The sequence below is a fragment of the Lepus europaeus genome, chromosome 8 (genome assembly GCF_033115175.1).
Source record: "Lepus europaeus isolate LE1 chromosome 8, mLepTim1.pri, whole genome shotgun sequence".
NCBI lineage: Eukaryota > Metazoa > Chordata > Mammalia > Lagomorpha > Leporidae > Lepus > Lepus europaeus.
This window is the reverse complement of record NC_084834.1, coordinates 23,445,416-23,453,654: the sequence shown is the minus strand read 5'-3', so window position 1 is coordinate 23,453,654 and position 8,239 is coordinate 23,445,416. Positions and strand designations below refer to the sequence as shown.

Below are 8,239 nucleotides of genomic sequence, written 5' to 3'. Positions count from 1 at the left end.
GCCCAGCTCTGGCCATAGCGGGTACTTGGGAAGTGAACCACCAGATGGAAAAATCAGTTGATTGATCTCTCTCTCTCTCTCTGTCCCTCACTCTTTCTGTAACTCTGACTTTTGAATAAATAAATAAATCTTTAAAAATAAAAAATAAAGAAATAAATAATAAATGCTGCCTCTCTCATTTGTACTCCTTGATTTCCCAAACACACGAATCCTGGCTATGGGAGCTTTGGAAAACCCATGTGTGTTAGGGACTGATTGAGAGCATGCACCCTCCTCTCAGCTCTGCAAGGTCTTCGCACCCAGCTGGTGCCATCAGTGACTCTCTGAAAGTTCACTCCTCCCTGCTAGCTGACCAGCTGCTACAGGGTGTTGGCAAACTCAATGAGACCAGTGCATTGCATCAGCAGGAACCTATTCACTCACTTCATTGGCTACAAAGTGAGTCTGCTGGTCAGAAGTAACAACACATGGAATACCATGATGATGGAATAAGGCATCTTGAAAGTTCACAGATGGTGCTATTGGCAGAAGCAGGAAAGGCAAATCAGTATCCAGAGTAAGTGCAGATTCCAAGAAGAAGGAGTGCTGTCACTCACACGGCAGAAGTGGCCCGAGAGGATCTATCTGCCAACAGTGGCTGGCTGATCCCGGGGGGGAACGCTGCCACTTTGAAGGCTGGGTGCCAGTCTGCCACACTGAAGGCTGGGTGCCAGTCTCCACTGTTGCAGGCTGGTGAATCAGCAGTGCTATTGTCCCACTGCCTTTGGTGCAACAAAGTCTATGAGCTGAGGCCACCATGGTCTCTAGTCCAGCTGCTATGGCCACCTGATGCATGAGTTCATTGAGCAAGAACAGACATAGTTAGGGAAAGAGTCAGAATTCCATGGAACCAACATCTTGCCTACCTGAGTATTTGGGTCACCCTACTGGGCTGCCCGTTAACAGTCACATGCATTCTCTGCCTACTTGTAGGTCTCTCCCTGGGTCCTCCCCAGATTTCCTTATCACCATGTCATCAGTTGTGTTCCTTCCCAGCCCTTAAGGATCTAGCCAAATCATTAGCCCTTGCCAAGAAGTCAAGACATCTGTTCCACCAGGCCAAATGAGCCAGCATGTGCAGTGGTCAGCGTCAAGGCCAGTAGCCTTTAAGGCCATCTAGAAGTGGGGTGACAGTATTGTCACCACCCATATCCAAGTAATGCCAGAATATTGTGCAGAGTCCTCTCAAAACTAGGCCCAAATTTTCTCGACAGTTTAAGTAGAAAGGGGATTTTTTTTATGACAAGTTATAAAAATAGCTTGCCAAATAAACGGGAAGTTCGAAAAGACAGACTCAAGGCAAAGCTTCCAGGAATCGCTCCCAAAGTCATGACACAGAACCAGGCCACCAAGGGAGATGCTGCTCCTGCCATGACCAAGATGCTGTCAAATCAGGAAGCCTCCAGACTGTTAGAAGCCATCACTCGGGGGGTTGGATGCAGAAGCCTGTCCACTCCAGCCCCTGGATAACCAGGCACAAGACATGGAGGCCTCTGATACAGCTGCTTACAGATGATGCGATGCTTCCATGATTGTTGCTTGCCACAAAAGAAATAGAAATGTGAGATGGTGTCACCACGTTTCATCTTATTTTCATTTGCCAAATCTCATCCAGGTACCCCTGACTGATGGAACCCAAATCACATCCAGGGACCTTGCTGCAAGGTACTCTGGGAAGTGTAGTTTCTGGTCTCCCAAACTCTGTAGAGCAGGAGAGATCCAAGAAGAAAGTGGGGAATCGATTTTAAGCAAGCCAGTGCATGTTCCTTATTGTACAAGGGAGGCAGTGAAAGTGTGGTTTTCTCACTTGAGGAGCAACGTGTGCTGGTGCTGCAGCTCAACAGGCTAATCCTCCGCCTGTGGCGCCGGCACACCGGGTTCTAGTCCCGGTCGGGGCACCAGATTCTGTCCTGGTTGCCCCTCTTCCAGGCCAGCTCTCTGCTATGGCCCAAGAGTGCAGTGGAGGATGGCCCAAGTGCTTGGGCCCTGCACCCCATGGGAGACCAGGAGAAGCACCTGGCTCCTGGCTTCGGATCAGCGTGGTGCGCCGGCCGCAGCACGCCAGCCATGGCAGCCATTGGAGGGTGAACCAATGGCAAAGGAAGACCTTTCTCTCTGTCTCTCTCTCTCTCACTGTCCACTCTGCCTGTCAAAAAAAAAAAAAAAAGAAGCAACGTGAATGTGGGTATAGGTAAGGGAGGATGCACATTTGAAACACTCTTGAGAGAGAGAATTGACAGAGCAAAATCATAAAAAGGAAAGAAAACCTTCAACACATAGGTAGAGGAGAGGAATTTGTGCTCTAAAATAATAAAGAAAGAGGCACAGAAATGCAGAAGTGAAACAAAGAGGACTTTTACTGGGTGGCCTCCACATCTAGTGATCTGTCTACAGTGTTCTCCCACTGTAGGTGCATTTGAACAGGGAACGAGAAATTCCCATCCGAGCTCCAACGCTCTGACTGCTCAACTTGAGTCAGTGAGGCAAGGACTTTGTCGGTGCTGTGGAGCCAACACACTTAGAGCGAGAGAATGGAAGATATGTAATTCCCATGAGGCTTCATAGAGACAGGAATTTGAAAATCTCTTTTTTTTTTTTAAATTCAGTGACTAAACATATGTGAAGGCACTCCAAAAACTTTACAGAGAATGTATATTGTGATAACAATTATGCACGGATTTCAAAATGTTTGCACCAAAATAAACTTGCCTTTTAATTCCATTTCTTCACAAACATCTGAAATGACCTTGTATTTCTTGGGTGTATATTGTTCTCAGCTATGAAAGGGAGGCGACCAGGTCTAAGACAGCATCCACTTTGGAGAAAGCTGGCTCACTCTGTGGGGCAAAGGACAATTGAACACTTAACACATACCAAGATAGACTTATGGTGGATTGAAAACTTAATGGAGAGGCCTTGAAATTTTAGAAGAAAGGATAGGATATCTTTGCAACCTAAAAGTAAGACAGAATATTAGAAAAACACTCAAAGCATAAACTAATAAATTCACAATTTGATTGCATCAAAACACAAAAAGTATGCCTCTGACAAAACTAGCAGATGGGAAATTAGAGGGAAAATATGTGCACCACAACAAATTCGAGGGGCAGGAATCTCACTAGCAGTTAAGTCACTGGGTAAGACCGTGCACCCTGCATCAGAATGCCTGGGTTCGATTCCTGGTTCCAACTCCTAACACAGACCCTACAAGGCAGTGCCCTGTGGGGCAGTGGTGAGGCTAGTGGTTGTGTCCCTGCCACCACATGGGAGACCTAGATGGAGATCTCCACCTCTGGCAAAGCCCTGGCCAATGCAGGCATTCGGAGAGTGGACCAGCAAATGGGAGTTGTGTGTGTGTGTGTGTGTGCGTATGCATCTTGCTGCTTCCCCAATTTTTTTTTTTTAAATCAATCAAAGCCAACCAGAGGCTGATAGAACATGCAGTCTTCCCTCAGCATCCATAAGGTTTTGGTTCCTGGATACCCCCACCACCTGCCAGGACACCATAACCCCAGGGATGGATGTCCAAGTCCCTTATATAAAATAATGTAGTACTTGCGGGCCACTCCTACACTTTCTCCTGTGTGACTTAAATCATCTCTAGACTATGTATCATACCCAACCCAATGGAAATGCCATGTATGTAGTTGTTACACAAAATTGTTTAATGAGGGAAGAAAAGAAGCAAATTTTGTTCACGGTCACTACAGACACAATTATTTTTCTGAACATTTCAACACACTATAGGTTTAGCCCTCAGACATGGAACCTTCAGATCCGGAGGGACGGCTGTCTTAGAAATCCCTGCAAATCAACTGTAAAACAAAGGGAGAACACCAGTAGGAAAAAAATACAAAGGATACAAACGAACTCACAAAGAAGCAAAACCAAAAAGACCACAAGCTTTTGAAGAGATGTGCACGCTCATTAGTCATTACAGAAACACAAATCAAAGCGACAATGAGAAATCCCTTCACACCCATTGACTGGCAAGAGAGAAAGCTGGACGATGCAGGACGTTGGAGAGAACGTGGGGACAGAGAAAGGAACCTCGCGTGAACTCCCAGTGCAAGTGTAGACTAGAATGGAAGAAACCTTGTGGAGAGCAAACTGGCAGCGCTCACACAAAGCACACACACACCCTAGGACCAGTCATTTCACTCCTAGATGAACACCACCAAGACACTGTCATCTGGCTCCAGGAGGTGGGGGCACACAGAAGAGGATTGTGGCAGACAAGCGTGGGAGCCCATCTCAACTTCACCCCCAGCAGCACAGGAAGAGGCCACTTCCCCAGCATTCCTTGTAGTCATGGCCACGGGATAGGGTTGGGGGAGGCCTCTTGTGAGCCGAAAGGATGCAAGGTACAATAAGAAATGCATTGGCTCTTTGGCCCAGCTCTCTGCACAGAGTTCCTAAACCTATACGCTTTCCAGAGTGGCAGGAGTGTCTTCTGTGTGCTCACAACGAGCCCCTTTTTATCATACCTGATTTATGCTACTGAGTGACTTGGGGTGAGGTCCCTACATAGCGTCAGAATGAGCCAGCTCATTGGCCGGCGCTGCGGCTCACTAGGCTGATCCTCTGCCTTGCGGCACTGGCACCCCGGGTTCTAGTCCTGGTCGGGGCCCCAGATTCTGTCCCGGTTGCTCCTCTTCCAGGCCAGCTCTCTGCTGTTGCCCGGGAGGACAGTGGAGGATGGCCCAAGTGCTTGGGCGCTGCACCTGCATGGGAGACCAGGAGGAAGCACCTGGCTCCTGGCTTCAGATTGGCGCAGCACCAGCCACTACAGTGGCCACTTGGGGGGTGAACCAACGGAAGGAAGACCTCTCTCTCTCTCTCTCTCTCTGTCTCTCTCTCTCTCACTAACTCTGCCTGTCAAAAAAAAAAAAAAATGAGTCAGCTCACTAGAAAGACCAAGTGAGGAGAGGGCTGGGAAGAGGGCTGGAAATTTCAGCCGCAACCTCCAACCTTCAGGAAGACAGAGGAGGGGCATGGACAGTTGGAGGTGAAGTCCTATAAACACGCTTGGACAGGAGATCTGATGAGCTTCTGGGCTGCTAAACCCATGGAGGGATGCAAGGGCAGTGCGTCTCAGATAGGGCAAGGAAACTCAAACCTTCTTTGCCTCTACCTTGCCCTGTGCCATCACTTCCATCAAACTGTCCATCTGTAGCCCTTGGGAGACACTTCATAATAAACCAGTTAGTGTAAGTCAACTGTTGCCTTGAATTCTATGGGCTATTCCAGCAAATTATCAAACCCAAGGGAGAGGTCATAGGAACCCCAATGTATAAGCAGTCAGGCAGGTAGACGTGCACTTGCCATTGACATCTGAAGTGGGACTGAGCCTTTCAACTGTGGGTTCTGTGCTCACTCCAGGCAGGTAATGTCTGAATACTGAATTAAATTGAACTGAATTGAATTGAATTATACACATTTGATGCCAAAGAATTGGTTGGTTTGGGGGGAAACCTGCACATCTGATGTCAGAAGAGAAGTGCTGGTGTTTAGCCTTGTGGGTGATATGTCCATGTTCACATTGGTATCTCTGGGTTCAATGCCAGGCTCGGCTGCTGACCCAACTTCCTGTTAATGTAGTCCCTGGGAGGAAAAGTAATGGCACAAGTACCTGGGTTCCTCGCAACCAGGTGGCAGACCCGGATAGAGTTCCAGGCTCCTGGTGTTGGCCTGGCCCAGCCTCAGCTTTTGCAGACATTTGGGAGGTGATAGGAGCTCTATGTATGTACATCTCTGCCTCTGGAGCAAATTTTTTTAAAATTTGTTTGAAAGAAAGGAAGTGCTTTGTGTCGGAGCAGAGAGAAACACTGTAGTATGCACATTTCTCCTAAGCGAAGTGACCCTCCTGCCGTTTCAGCCCCCTCAGATGTGCAGCAAGGGCAGAGTTGGGTGCAGAGCCTAAGAGAGAAGCAACCTGAGCTCCTGGAGTACTGCATGGAGAAAGCTTTCCTGGGAAGTTGCCCTACTGCGGAACTTTATGTGATCAAGAAACAAGTGTTTGGGGCCTGTGCTGTGGCATAGTAGGTAAAGCTGCTGCCTGCAGTGCCAGTATCCTATATGGGCACCAGTTCAAGTCCTGGCTGCTCCACTTCTGATCCAGCTCTCTGCTATGGCCTGGGAAAGCAGTAGAAGATGGCCCAAGTCCTTGGGCCTGCACCCACGTGGGGGACTGGAAGAAGCTCCTGGCTCCTGGCTTCGGATTGGTGCAACTGCGGCCTTTGGGGCCAATTGGGAGTGAACCAGCATATGGAAGACCTCACTCTCTCTCTCTCTTTCTCTCTCTGCCTCTCCATCTCTGTGTAACTCTTTCAAATAAATAAATCTTAAAAAAAAAAAAAAGGAAAAGAAACAAGCGTTTGGTGTTAAGCCACAAAGGTTAGTAAATACATTCTAGCTTTGTCTATCTGGACTGAACATGGATATTGATAAGCTACATGGGATGCTGACACTTCAAAACAAAGTGACAGTGACAGTGAGGCAGCAGGCAGTGAGAACACGGAGAGGAGAGGCTGAAACATGGATAGGAGAGGCACACATGCCTGCCTACTAGACCACAGACTGAATGAACTTGCACCCTAAGGGAAGGGGCAGGAAATAAGAAACTTAGCAATGCGGGTTGATTGTTATTGATAGTGTTTGGCAAGAAATAAGTGAACACAGGGAAGAACTGCCAGCTTTGCAAATAGATATCCTAGCTATGAAAGTAGCAATGCCTAATTTTCTTAATCTCAGGTTTTCTTTCTAGAAATGAAGAAGGCTTGGGCTAGCATTGCAACATAGTTGGTAAAGCTGCTGCCTGCAGGGCTGGCATCCCATATGGGCACCGATTCATGTCCCAGCTGCTCCATTTCCTATCCAGTTCCCTCTCTGCTAATGGCCTGGAAAAGCAGCAGAAAATGATCCAAGTATTTAGGCCCCTAACACTATGAAGCTCTTGGCTTCAGCCTACCCAGTGCTGACTGTGGTGGCCATCTGGGGATTAAACCAGCAGATGGAAGATCTGTCCCTCTCTCTCTTTAACACTGACTTTTAAAAATTAAAAAATATATATTTTTAAAAGAAATAAAGAAGGCTTTTGAGTGCAGGAGGCTCAGAGACACAGAGCAAAGGCAAGCCTAAAAGCCCATGAGACCATTCAATTTAAAAAGAGGGAAGGAAGGAGAGTGGGAGAGGAAGGTGGGGGAGAGAGAGAAAGCAGCCAAGGGCAAAAATCAGTGCCTGAAAGGTTTGATGATTTCAGTGTGATGGCTTCATGTGTTGACATTTAAGCCCCATAGTGAGATATTAAAAATAGAAACTTAGCCGGTGCTGTGGCTTAACAGGCTAATCCTCCGCCTTGCGGCACCAGCACACTGGGTTCTAGTCCCGGTTGGGGAACCGGATTCTATCCCGGTTGTCCCTCTTCCAGGCCAGCTCTCTGCTGTGGCCCGGGAAGGCAGTGGAGGATGGCCCAAGTGCTTGGGCCCTGCACCCGCATGGGAGACCAGGAGAAGCACCTGGCTCCTGGCTTCGGATCAGCATGATGCGCCGGCCGCAGTGGCCATTGGAGGGTGAACCAATGGCAAAAAGGAAGACCTTTCTCTCTGTCTCTCTCTTTCACTATCCACTCTGCCTGTCAAAAAAAAAAAAGAAAGAAAAGAAAAAAAAATAGAAACTTCATCCACGCATGGTGCCTAGCGGCGAGGCCTCTGGAGAGGGTCAGGGTTAGGTGCATTCAGCAGAGTGGGGCCAGGAGGCTCTACAAGAAGGGGGGAGGGTAGGAGAGGTGTGCATGTGCACAAGTGCTCTCCCTGTCTCTCCCCGCCTCCAGACTCTGCCAGGAAGAAGGCCATCACCATGAAGTGACACCACCAAGGGGGACCCCCGTAAGAACCTGCGCAATGCTGTTCAGACTTTCAGCCTCCAGGAGTGCAAGCTACACAAACGTCTGTACAAAGTTAGCATGTCTCGGGAATTCTGCTACAGTAATAAAAAAAAAAAGCTGACTAATACAAAGGATGTGACCCAGAGCCCTGTCGTGGTGCAGCAGCTATATCCCGTATCAGCTACTCCACTGCCAATCCAGCTACTCCACTCTGGATGCCAGGGCATTCTCTGCCATCTATACTTAGCAAATGGGAAATCAAAGCGTGGGTGCTGCTTACTTCAGACCTGAATAACATTGCACTCATCCACTGGC

At 48.2% G+C, this 8,239-nt stretch overlaps 1 long non-coding RNA gene across 1 annotated transcript in view; it reads right to left on the bottom strand.

The window, feature by feature from the left end:
• Positions 1-2,738: 2,738 nt before the first annotated feature.
• The window catches only part of LOC133765491 (uncharacterized), an 81,789-nt gene continuing 76,288 nt past the window's right edge, over positions 2,739-8,239 (bottom strand). The window contains exon 6 of the long non-coding RNA XR_009866601.1: positions 2,739-2,876. This is a non-coding gene — a long non-coding RNA (uncharacterized LOC133765491). The remainder of the gene's footprint in view (positions 2,877-8,239) is intronic.